Source organism: Cottoperca gobio, chromosome 12 (genome assembly GCF_900634415.1).
Source record: "Cottoperca gobio chromosome 12, fCotGob3.1, whole genome shotgun sequence".
Classification (NCBI taxonomy): Eukaryota; Metazoa; Chordata; class Actinopteri; order Perciformes; family Bovichtidae; genus Cottoperca; species Cottoperca gobio.
The window spans coordinates 22312679-22323675 of record NC_041366.1 but is presented as its reverse complement, the minus strand read 5'-3'; the positions used below and the strand labels follow the sequence as shown (position 1 = coordinate 22323675).

The 10997-nt window shown below is 39.7% G+C and overlaps 1 long non-coding RNA gene across 1 annotated transcript; it reads right to left on the bottom strand.

Moving 5' to 3' along the window:
- Window positions 1-10044: 10044 nt before the first annotated feature.
- LOC115017220 (uncharacterized) lies at window positions 10045-10851 on the bottom strand. Its single transcript, XR_003833229.1, has 3 exons — window positions 10813-10851; window positions 10186-10283; window positions 10045-10085 (listed from the first exon to the last, which is right to left on the bottom strand). It is a non-coding gene; the product is annotated as an uncharacterized LOC115017220 (long non-coding RNA).
- Window positions 10852-10997: the final 146 nt, after the last annotated feature.

Genomic DNA, 10997 nt, shown 5'->3' with positions numbered 1-10997 from the left:
TTTCTCTTCCTAAAGGTTGATTTTGGGGAGTTTTCTAGGCTGATCAATAGATGTCATTTGTGATTGCTTACGAGTCCCTGAAGCCGGATCACTGAGTGTGAAGGACAGTCACATGAGTGCAGCCATGCAAACACAATTAAGGGCACAATTACACACACACACACACACACACACACACACATGAAGTAATGAGATGCATTGTTAGCATACGGTTAAACAGAACACTGTTAATGAAGATATCAGTAACTAGTTTGCAGTGTGCAGCTTTCACTTCAAGTTTGGGTGACCAAGTCATAAAACATAACTGTTGCCTATGAAGAGACAAGGCTGGTCAGGTATTACCAGCTCTGCTCCTCTCCACAGAAATCACACACAGCCATAGATCAAATTATGACCCAAGTTGATGTGAACGACCTTATTCTTAAACATGTTCTGTAAATTGATTGATAACTCGTTGTTTTCAGCCTCTTAAATGTGGGGATTTCCTGCTCTTTTATACTTTTTATACTAAACTACTGCGTAAATCTTTGGGCTTTGGACTGAACAAGATGTTTAGAGATTTTGAGAAGCTGGGACGGACATTTATCACTATTTTATGACATTTTATAGACCAAAAGATTAATCGATTAATCTAGAAAATAATCGGGAAATTCATCGATAATGAAAATAATCAGTAGTTGCATCCCTAGTATTCATTATACATAACATTACATCAATCTGTCGGCCACTTTTGTCCAAATATGGTGAGAAGTGTCTCGTACAGAAGTGTAGAAATAAAACGCTGCAACTGTTTCTCGCTGTGAAGAAACCCAAAGAATGGGACAGTCAGAGCCTCCCTCTCCATAAACACGTAGAAGAGTTATATTCCTGGACAAACTCCAACAATGGTGCATTGACCCTGCATCGTTTTCCTGAGCACAACCATGCCCCGTGGTTACACGGCCAGCAACAGGCCCACACGAGCAAAGGGGACAAGCAATCACTCTGAATCCGGCCTGAGGACAAACATCCTCCTGTCGATAAAATGTTAAGAGATGCACATGCAGCAGAATGAGACTCAAATGGTCTGTTTCTAAAGAGAATTAAGATTAAGAGCCAACAATCACACACTTATTGGATCATGTGTTATCTATTTATGTCTTTTATAGTAAAAAAAACTAAACTAAATCCTGTTTTCCTATTAAAATGACGATGATTTTTTAAGTACATATTTGCGATATACCGAAAAATATACATTAAATTATCAAAGCAGGTAGCCTATAGCATACACAATAAAAGGTACTCGCACAAGTTAGAAAAACTACACTATATACTTTAATGAGTTTAATTTGTCACCGACACAGCTTCCTGAGTGAAACTATCTAACTGACTGATTTCCTATATTTTAAATTAAAATTAAATAGAACGAAAGTGTCCTCCAACCTCTAATTATTCTCATTTTAAATTCAATCGGATTCAGTAGTTCAAATAAGCAAAACACTACATTTGAGGGAAAATAGATTCTCATACACGACAATATCATTCATTCAGATTAAACTTCACGAGCGGATCATACAGGAAGCTCCAAATCAATGTGAACACAGATATATAACAGAAAACTGTAAACTTACATTGAACTAAACCGTGTTGTAAATGTCTTACCTGACGGGAAGGACGAAGCTGAGAAAAACCCAAATCAAGAAGCTAACAGAGTATTTATAATGTCAACGTAAAGGACCCTAATAAAGTGTAAAGAAAAGATCAGAATACAGAATTCAACAATGTTCTGTATGTAATCTACAGAGAAAGTGCTGCAACTAAACGCCAACAAACTGCTCTCGATGACTGAAGAGACAATCTGGGTTCTGGCTGCGGCTGGAGTCACTTTGTGTGTGTGTGTGTGTGTGTGTGTGTGTGTGTGTGTGTGTGTGTGTGTGTGTGTGTGTGTGTGTGTGTGTGCATATGTGTGCATGTGTGTGTGTGTGTGTGTTGGGGGGTTGGGTGTGTGTGGAGTGACAGTGTGTATTTAATGTTACTGTGTAGCTCTGCTCTACATGTCAGAGGGCAACTCTGTGCATTTTACTCCACTGCATATATTTGATAGCTTCAGTTATTTGTTTTACAAATTAAGATTTTAAATACAAAATATGAGATTGTTTTGTACAATATGGCTGCAACAAGTTATTGTTTTTACTGTTGATAAGAATTTTCTCAATCAATTAATTGTTTGATCAATATAAAGTCACTACAGTGAAAAATAATTATAATGTGTTTAACAGTGAAACAGTCGAAAACCAAAACAGGAGGAGAAAGTGCATGTGTTGTTGCGGCGAGCATTTGGGGCAGTAGTGATTATTTGGGGCAGTAGTTAGTATTTGGAGCTGTAGTGAGTATTTGGGGCAGTAGTGAGTATTTGGGTTACTAGTGAGTATTTGGTGCTGTCGTGAATATTTGGGGCAGTAGTGAGTATTTGGGGCAGTAGTGAGTATTTTGGGCAGTAGTGAGTATTTGGGGGCAGTAGTGAGTATTTGGTGCTTTAGTGAGTATTTGGGGCAGTAGTGAGTATTTGGGGCAGTAGTGAGTATTTGGTGCTGTAGTGAGTATTTGGGGCAGTCGTGAGTATTTGGTGCTGTAGTGAGTATTTGGAGCAGTAGTGAGTATTTGGGGCAGTAGTGAGTATTTTGGGCAGTAGTGAGTATTTGGGGCAGTAGTGAGTATTTTTGGCAGTAGTGAGTATTTAGGGCAGTAGTGAGTATTGGTGCTGTAGTGAATATTTGGGCAGTAGTGAGTATTTGGGGCAGTAGTGAGCATTTGGTGTTGTAGTGAGTATTTGGGGCAGGAGTGAGTATTGGTGCTTTAGTGAGTATTTGGAGCAGTAGTGAGTATTTGGTGCAGTAACCAGTATTGGTGGCAGGAGTGAGTATTTTGGACAGTAGTGAGGCAGTAGTGAGTATTTGGGGCAGTAGTGAGTATTTGGGGCAGTATTGAGGCAGTAGTGAGGACTTGGGGCAGTAGTGAGTATTTGGGGCAGTTGTGAGTATTTGGGGCAGTAGTGAGTATTTGGGGCACTAGTGAGTATTTGGGGCAGTAGTGAGTATTTGGGGCACTACTGAGTATTTGGTGCTGTGGTGAGTATTTGGGGGAGCAGTGAGTATTTGGTGCTGTAGTAAGTATTTGGGGCAGTAGTGAGTATTTGGGGCAGTTGTGAGTATTTGAGGCAGTAGTGAGTATTTGGGGCAGTAGTGAGTATTTGGTGCTGTAGTGAATATTTGGGGCAGTAGTGAGTATTTGGGGCAGTCGTGAGTATTTTGGGCAGTAGTGAGTATTTAGGGCACTAGTGAGTATTTGGTGCTGTAGTGAGTATTTGGGGCAGTAGTGAGTATTTGGTGCTGTAGTGAGTATTTGGGGGAGTAGTGAGTATATGGGGCACTCGTGAGTATTTGTATATACAGTATATATATGTAAGTATATGAATATACAGTATAGATATAAGTATATGTATATACAGTATATATATATGTAAGTATATGAATATACAGTATAGATATAAGTATATGTATATACAGTATATATATATAAGTATATGTACATACAGTATATATTTATATATATATATATATATATATATATATATATACATATAAGTATATGTATATACAGAATATATATAAGTATATGTATATACAGTATATATATAAGTATATGTATATACAGTATATATATATAAGTACATGTATATACAGTATATATATGTAAGTATATGTATATACAGTATATATATATATAAGTATATGTACATACAGTATATATATAAGTATATGTACATACAGTATATATATATTTATATATAAAAACATGTATTTACAGTATATATATAAGTATATGTATATCAGTATATGTAAGTATATGTATATACAGTATGTATATATAAGTATATGTATATACACTATATATATAAAAGTATATGTATATACAGTATATATATATATAAGTGTATGTATATACAGTATATATTTATATTTTTATATATATTAGTACATGTATATACAGAATATATATATATAAGTTTATGTATATAGAGTATATATACACATATACTGATATATATATGTATACAGTATATATATGTATATACAGTATATATATATAAGTATATGTATATACAGTATAGATATAATTCTATGTATATACAGTATATATATATATAAGTATATGTACATACAGTATATATATTTTTATATATATATAAGTACATGTATATACAGAATATATATATAAGTATATGTATATACAGTATATATATATATATATATATATATATATATATACATATAAGTATATGTATATACAGAATATATATATAAGTATATGTATATACAGTATATATATATATAAGTATATGTATAAACAGTATGTATATATTTATATATAAGTACATATATATACAGTATATATATAAATACATATATATACAGAATATATATATAAGTGTATGTGTATACAGTAAATATATATAAGTAAATGTATATACAGTATATATATATAAGTATATGTATATACAGTATATATATATTTATATATAAGTACATGTATATACAGTATATATAAGTATATGTATATACAGTATATATGTAAGTATATGTATATACGGTATGTATAAATATATGAGTATATGTATATACAGTATATATATAAGTATATGTATATACAGTATATATATATATAAGTATATGTATATACAGTATATATATAAGTGTATGTGTATACAGTATATATATATAAGTATATGTATATACAGTATATATATATATATATATTTATATATAAGTAGATGTATATACAGTAAATATATATACTGTATATACAGTATATATATAAATACATATATGTACAGAATATATATATATAAGTATATGTATATACAGTATATATATAAGTATATGTATATACAGTATATATATAAGTACATGTATATACAATATATCTAAAAAATACATGTATATACAGTATATATATAAGTATATGTATATACAGTATATATATAAGTATATGTATATACAGTATATATATAAGTACATGTATATACAGAATATATATATATAAGTATATGTCCATCCATCCATCGTCTACCGCTTATCCGGGATCGGGTCGCGGGGGCAGCAGCTCCAGTAAGGAACCCCAATCTTCCCTTCTCCGGGCCACATCCTCCAGCTCCGACTGGGGGATCCTGAGGCGTTCCCAGGCCAGTGAGGAGATATAATCTCTCCACCGAGTCCTGGGTCTTCCCCGGGGTCTCCTCCCAGCTGGACGTGCCTGGAACACCTACCTAGGGAGGCGCCCAGGTGGCATCCTTACTAGATGCCGAATCACCTCAACTGGCTCCTTTCAACGTAAAGGAGCAGCAGCTCTACTCCGAGTCTCTCACGGATGGCTGAGCTTCTCACCCTATCTCTAAGGGAGACGCCAGCCACCCGTCTGAGAAAACCCATTTCGGCCGCTTGTACCCGTGATCTCGTTCTTTCGGTCATGACCCAGCCTTCATGACCATAGGTGAGGGTAGGAACGAAGATCGACCGGTAGATTGAGAGCTTTTGCCTTCTGGCTCAGCTCTCTTTTCGTCACAACGGTGGTAAAGTGACTGTAATACCGCCCCCGCTGCTCTGATTCTCCGGCCAACCCCTCTCCTCCGCGACTACGCCTCGATATCCTATCCATGAAAATCACGAACAGGATTGGTGATAAACCGCAGCCCTGGCGGAGGCCAACATTCACAGGAAACGAGTCCGACTTACTGCCGAGTATTCGGACACAACTCTCGCTTTGGGCGTACAGGGATTGGATGGCCCTCAAAAGTGACCCCCTCACCCCATACTCCCGCAGCACCTCCTACAGTATCACCCGGGGGAACCCGGTCATACGCCTTCTCCAGATCCACAAAACACATGTAGACCGGATGGGCGTACTCCCAGGCCCCCTCCAGGATCCTTGCGAGAGTGAAGAGTTGGTCCGTTGTTCCACGACCAGGACGGAATCCGCATTGTTCCTCTTCAATCAAAGGTTCGACTACCGGCCGAACCCTCCTTTCCAGTACCTTGGAGTAGACTTTACCAGGGAGGCTGAGAAGTCTGATACCCCTGTAGTTGGCACACACTCTCTGGTCCCCCTTTTTAAATAGGGGAACCACCACCCCGGTCTGCCAACCCCTAGGCACTGTCCCAGACTTCCACGCAATGTTGACGAGGCGTGTCAACCAAGACAGATGGCTGAAAAGCTCCACCGGAGGTGTGAGTTAAAGATCCCCAGGACAGGGGCTTCCTCCAGACGTTCCCAGTTCACCCGCACTACCCGTTTGGGTTTACCAGGTCTGTCCAGAGTCTTCCCCCACCCCTTGATCCAACTCACCACCAGATGGTGATCAGTCGACAGCTCCGCCCCTCTCTTCACCCGAGTGTCCAAAACATGCGGCCTCAGGTCAGATGATACGATTACGAAATCGATCATTGACCTTTGGCCTAGGGTGCTCTGGTACCACGTGCACCTTATGAGCATCCTTATGTTCGAACATGGTGTTTGTTATGGCCATTCCATGGCTAGCACAGAAGTCCAACAACAAACGACCGTTCGGGTTTAGATCAGGGAGGCCCTTCCTCCCAATCACGCCTCTCCAGGTGTTTCCATCGTTTCCCACGTGTGCGTTGAAGTCTTCCAGCAAGACTACGGAGTCCCCTACTGGAGCCCCCTGCAGGGCTCCATTCAGGGTCTCCAAGAAGGCCGAATACTCAGAACTGCGGTTTGGGGCATAGGCACAAACAACAGTCAGAGTTTTCCCCCCCATAACCCAAAGGCGTAAGGAGGCCACCCTCTCGTCCACCGGGATAAACTCCAACGTAGCGGCGCTCAGCCGGGGGCTAGTGAGTATCCCCACCCCGGCCCGACGCCTCACACCTTGGGCAACTCCGGAGAAGAATAGAGTCCAACCCCTATCCAGGAGTACGGTTCCAGAGCCAAGACTGTGCGTGGAGGTAAGCCCCACCAGATCCAACTGGTAGCGATCCACCTCCCGCACTAGTTCCGGCTCCTTCCCCCACAGAGAGGTGACGTTCCACGTCCCCAGAGCCAGCCTCTGCTGCCTGGGTCTGGTCCGTCGAGGTCCCTGACCATCACTGCCACCTGTGTGACAGCGCACCCGACCCCAGCGGTTTTTCCCATGAGTAGTGGGCCCACAGGATGGATGGATGGGAGGCACCACGTAGCTTCTTCGGGCTGTGCCCGACCGGGCTCCGTGGCAAACCCGGCCACCAGGCGCTCGCTGTCGGGCCCTCCCTCTGGGCCTGGCTCCAGACGGGGGCCCCGGGCTTCCTCCGGGCAGGGTCTCTCCTTTCCTTTCCCTTTCTTTCATGAAGTCGTTTTTGAACCATTCTTAGTCTGGCCCCTCGCCTGAGACCAATTTGCCTTGGGAGACCCTACCAGGAGCACTAGGCTCCAGACAACACAGCTCTCAGGTTCATAGAGACACACAAACCTCTCCACCACGATAAGGTGATGGTTCCCAGAGAGGAAGTATATGTATATACAGTATATATATATGCACATATACTGATGTATTTATGTATATATATATATATATAAGAATATGTATATACAGTATATATATACAGTATATATATATATAAGTATATGTATATATAAGTATATATACAGTATATATATATAAGTATATGTATATACAGTATATATAAGTACATGTATATACAGTATATATATATATATATATAAGTATATACAGTATATATATAAGTATATACTGATGTCTGTGTCTCCTAAAAGCTTCTTCTTGTGGTGTATCTGCTCCTGAACCAACACAGAGATGTAGAGCAGCAAACTAAACCTTTTCCTAACGTACAGAAACCAGTTAAAATCAGCTGATTCACACTTTCACAGTTTATTAAAGCAGTTGTATTTATTTGTTGAACAGATGACACTGATACATTTATTACAGGGGTCTTAATCATTTCATCTCTCTGTGTATTGAAGCAGCAAACACGAGTCCTGATCCGACAGCAACAATGGAGACATGAAAGCTGAACATCTGGCCCACATGTGAACACAGATGTGCACAGGTGAGTGTGAAGTTCTCCTGATGATGCTCAGCTTTGGGTTTGGTTGTTAAAAGGTAGTGAGGTCACATGGTGTCGCCCTTTATAATGATTCAAAACCCTCAAAGTACTAAAGTAGTACTACTACTAAACGTATCTGTGCAGTACAAGTATGTGTGATTAGATTTTTATTCTTTAATTGTTTGTGACCTCTCCACATACAATAAATCATTATTGTTTAATGTGTGGGATCTATGAAGGCTCCTGCTACATGTCTTCATATTTTTATTAGGATTATTTGTTTACTGATATTTTATATCAAAATCCTTTGAGAAGAAATTAATCAAAATCCTTAATTATACAAAATAAGCAAAGTTCTTATAAAATACATTAAATTCAAAGTAAGAAAAACACTGAATCAAAACTAAAACATTCTGCAAAATCCTTAAAGTTATAAAAGTTATATATGTCACTTCCCAAGATGCAACAGTGTGTTCATTCCCAGGAATGTCTCCACAGACAGTTTGTAATACTGCAAATACAAACGCTTTCATCAGTGGACCACAGGCTCCATCACCATTGTGTTACCTCATCCAGATAGATAGTGACGGGAAAGACTTTTATATCAATTAACATCTTCAACATCACTTTAAGTTCAAAATTAAGCTAAATTCTTATAAAAAAGAATCAATTAAACAAATTCCTCAAATACAAAATAAACGAAATCTTTTATGAAACAAGCAAAATCCTTAATAATAAAACAATAAGCATAATCACTGATGACAAAGTACAAAAATAAGTAAATTCTTAATTTAAAAAAAGCCACTTGTGTAAAAATCAAATCTCATAATTACAATATGAAGCAAAATCGTTAAAAGTTCTCGATTCCAAATTCAGAGCAGAGGGATTGCCTCCACACGGTTCTCGACAACGCCGTTGGTCGAGACGCCGTTATCAGCAGTAACCATATGAGCGCAGTGGAGAGCGGCGGCCATTAGCTAACAACACATGCACTGAATGCTCGTGCAGCCGGGCCGGCCCCCCTACAAAGACTGGGATTACTCCACTATATCTTTACACAGCAAATAGATATGTGACGCTGTATTCAGATTATTATTTAAGATACATTTGGTCCTGCTGCTAAAATCTCCTTCACAGCAAAAACTGAACCAAGTCGACCACAAGCGAGCGCTGAAGCGAGTCATGAAGTTCATATCTTGCTAACGAGAAGAAACAGGTGTCAGAACAGCCTCTGATGTTTAATACTGGACTTTGTTTGCTCGCTACACGACTTTGACTCATTGTATTTTTCTTTCATCACAAACTCCAACAGATTGTCAACATCTCACCAGATGTGGTTCACCAACCCTGAATGTGCTGCAGATCTACAAGTCCACCAGCAGGTGGCGCTGTCACACAGTTCTCCTGTTATCTCAGGCTGCTAATGTTCTAATGTCACCTAATTACATTTGATCGTTGAGTATTGTAATACTGAATTTAGAGGATATTTCATCATGTTTCATGTTTATTTATTTAATATTTAACATTATTGAGTGGTTCCTGATCGGCCTGGGTCGCTGTGTCTTTGGTTTCAAATAGCCCGGCTGCTTGGACTCTGGTATACCTGCTTTCAAGTCTTCTATTCAAATTAAACTATTTGTGAAGTGTTTTCTAAAGATTTACATCTTCAGTGGGAACCAATGGGCTTGGAGCTGACAGGAAGTCAGAAAGTATGAAGAGACTTACACATTGTTGGTTTGGTCTTTCACGTTGACAGTAAGACAAAGAGGCTATAGTATATCATGTAATATAATAATTCCCGCCTGCTTGGTTAAAGGGAACATGCATATAAAATGAGCTGATGGTGGGTTGTGTGTCAGATGTGAGATGAGCTCCGTGGAGGTGCTACTCTGCTCCCTGAGCTCCTTCTTCTTCAGCTGCAGGAACACCGGCGTTATAATCATCCAGCTCCATGTTCTCCCGTCTGCCCGGCTTCTGCCCCCTGCTGGCCTGGAGAGACATGACAGCACACAGATGTGACTCCCTGCATCACTCCTCTTCAGTTCAACAAACACAGACTTCAGTCCAAACAACAGACATGTGTCAGTACCTTACAGTAGAAGTAAAGGGCAACGTTCACCAACAGCAGCGTCAGCGGCAGGACGACCGCTCTGATGATAAGATCTGATGGTGGTGCTGATGATGGTGCTGGTGCTGATGATGGTGCTGGTGCTGATGGTGGTGCTGGATCAGATCAAACACATGGACAGTCATCACATCACACAACATCAAGAGTCCAACAGTCCCATTAAACACATACGGTGGTGACCTGAACTCTAAAATCACGTCATCGTGGAGTCTTATCTCTTAATTTATTACACTCCATATTAAACTTGATGTCCTCAACATCTTCATTGTGTTGGTTCATAAAGTTATTTTCCTTCTAGTCCCTCTACTCTGTGAAGAAGAAATCTATTTCCTGTCCGTTTGTTCTCTCCTCCTGGACTGAATAGTGTTCTCTGGTTTCCTCTCTTGTTCCTGTTCTGCCTTTCCCTCCTTTGCTCGTCTACACAGCTGCTCTGAATCAGCCTGTAAGTTCTTCAGTCAATCAGCTGTTCTCAGAGTATTTCCCCTGAGCTGTCATGTCTGCTGGAGACAGTCTGCTGCCATTCTAACCTGTACATGTGTGTTAACAAAGGTACAGTACTGTCACTGATGATGTCATAGATGGGCTCACCTGAGCAGGTGAGATTCAGGAAGGAATTATATGAATCTGATGCTTGCACACTCCCTCAGAGCAGATCCAGACTGAACACAGTCAGAGTGGATCCTCCACACAGGTCTGTATGAGGACTCCTGTCTCCGTCCTACAGAAACAGCAGAGCCACAGTCCAGCTCTCTGCAGAGCAACAGCTGCTTTCT